Consider the following 2,834-nt stretch of genomic DNA (forward strand, 5'->3'; position numbering starts at 1 on the left):
TGCTTCCTCGAATTGAAAGAGCCGTTCTTGCCGGGGTTCAAGCGTTGGAGCCGTCTCCAAAACACGAACCACCAGAGCCACGTGATCTGACTCCTCCGTGATGATATGCTCCACAAACGTACTGGGGAACATGGCCAAGAACTCGTCGGAGCATGTACCCTGATCCAAACGCACCTGAATGTTGTCATTGTCACTTCGCTTGTTATCCCAGGTGAAAGGATAGCCAGTAAAGCCAAGATCCGCAAGGCCACAATCATCAAGGCAGTCCCTGAATGATTCCATCTGCAGAAAACCCCTCAGATTCCCTCCCTTCTGCTCTGAGTGAAAGAGGATCTCATTGAAATCCCCAATACACAGCCACGGCAGATTATCCTGCCTCTTCAGATACCGAAGGGCATCCCATGATTTGCCTCTGCGTTCAACATCCGCTTCCCCATAGAATCCAGTGATCCTAAAGGTTTTGCCCTCACTGACCACCTCAGCATCGAGAAAATATTGGCACCATGGCCTTATCGTGACATGTACATGATCCCTCCACCAGAGGGCAAGCCCTCCACTTTTACCGTTGCAGTCCACGGCCACACCACACCTGAAGCCCAAACTCCACTTGAGCTTGTCCATAGCCCTCGCCCGCTTCTTCGTTTCACTCAGAAACACCACCACTGGGTTGTGCGACCTAATCAGGTCGCGCAGTTCGCCCACTGTCGAGTCCAACCCCAGTCCCTGACAGTTCCAGACAAGGATATTCATTGCTCCCGACGGCCCTGGGCCCCAGGGTCCGCCGATCTACCATGGTCATCAGAGATACGATCGAACACTATCGACGTTTTACGTCGAGTATCGCGAACGAAAGTATCATGTCCCTCCTGTATGTCCACATCTCCCTTTGCCACCCACACTTGTCGCGGTCCTCTTTTTCTGCTCTCAAATTCATCCCTGTCACGTCGAGCCATCCCTTCATCCTGCCCCGATCCATGTCTAGACTTTTTTACGTAGTAACCCTTTCGCCTTCCACGCTGTTCATGCATGCTGGACTCACCATACTGCTCAAACCGGCCCGGCCCATCAGCAAAGCGCGCACTGAAGGAGCCCCCCCCACATTGCTTTTTCCTTTTACGTCCCAGGGCAGGTCCCTTGCAAAGCCGCGCTCCCGCTAAGAGCATCTATCCAGTAGTCTGTCCCTCAGATCATACTCTCTTCGCTGCTCCAGATTGTTTCTTAGATCCTGAACATGCACCGACCGATGGGCCCCATGGCCCTTATCCGGACTGTTAACCTCCCCTTCCTGGTGCCCCCCATGACCGCCAGTGCGGTGTCCACCAAACCGAGAGAAATCAGAGCTTAAGTTCCTCTTTGTTGGGAGGTCACGAATCCGGGCACCTTCTTGGCGCTGCCTCCCACTCCCTTCATCCCCAACCTGAGAGTTGCTGAAACTATTTGTACTGCCCGACGCACCGCCACCTGCGCCCTCCTTAGGACCAGTCCTGCCCGGGGATGCCCGCAACCAGCCCCCCCATTGAGAGGAGGAATCCACAGGCGGCTCACATCCCCTCTTTCCGTGAACAAGTTGTCCACATTCAAAGCAGAAATGCGGGACTTTTTCATAGTAAAAATCAAACCATGTCCCTAGCTTGTCCTCCTTAGATTGCTTCAAGTAAAACCCTCTGACCAAAGGCTCAAACACTGCTATCTTGGACCTGACCCGCAACTGATTGCCTCTTGCAAAGCCATCTGCATCCACATCAACTCTCACAACCTCACCCAACCAATTGCCCAGTGCCTTCCCGAAAGATTTTGTCCGCTTATTCGGTGGGAGATCTATCACTCGGACCCAGATGTCGACAGAATCGAAGACCATCGCCGATGGCCTCGTCTTCCCTTCGTACTCCTTCAAAACCAGGACACTGAAATCGAACTGCCATGGACCACTTGTGACGCCCCCGATTCAACCGTACACTAATCATACACACAAACGTGTACGATCAAGATCAGGGACCCACGGGAAGATATCACAACACAACTCTACAAATAAAAAATAAGTCATACAAGCATCATATTACAAGCCAGGGGCCTCGAGGGCTCGAATACAAGAGCTCGATCATAGACGAGTCAGCGGAAGCAACAATATCTGAGTACAGACATAAGTTAAACAAGTTTGCCTTAAGAAGGCTAGCACAAACTGGGATACAGATCGAAAGAGGCGCAGGCCTCCTGCCTAGGATCCTGCTAACTACTCCTGGTCGTCGTCAGCGGGCAGCACGTAGTAGTAGGCACCTCCGGTGTAGTAGGAGTCGTCGTCGATGGTGGCGTCTGGATCCTGGGCTCCAACATCTGGTTGCGACAACCAGGTAGAAGGGATAGGGGGAAAAGAGGGAGAAAGCAACCGTGAGTACTCATCCAAAGTACTCGCAAGCAAGGAGCTACACTACATATGCATGGGTAAATGTGTAAAGGGCCATATCGGTGGACTGAACTGCAGAAAGCCAGAATAAGAGGGGGATAGCTAATCCTGTCGAAGACTACGCTTCTGGCCACCTCCATCTTGCAGCATGTAGAAGAGAGTAGACTGAAGTCCTCCAAGTAGCATCGCATAGCATAACCCTAACCGATGATCCTCCCCTCGTCGCCCTGTGAGAGAGCGATCACCGATTGTACCTGGCACTTGGAAGGGTGTGTTTTATTAAGTATCCGGTTCTAGTTGTCATAAGGTCAAGGTACAACTCCAAGTCGTCCTGTTACCGAAGATCACGGCTATTCGAATAGATTAACTTCCCTGGAGGGGTGCACCACATAACCCAACACGCTCGATCCCATTTGGCCGGACACACTTTCCT

This window comes from Triticum dicoccoides, chromosome 2A, assembly GCF_002162155.2.
Source record: "Triticum dicoccoides isolate Atlit2015 ecotype Zavitan chromosome 2A, WEW_v2.0, whole genome shotgun sequence".
NCBI lineage: Eukaryota > Viridiplantae > Streptophyta > Magnoliopsida > Poales > Poaceae > Triticum > Triticum dicoccoides.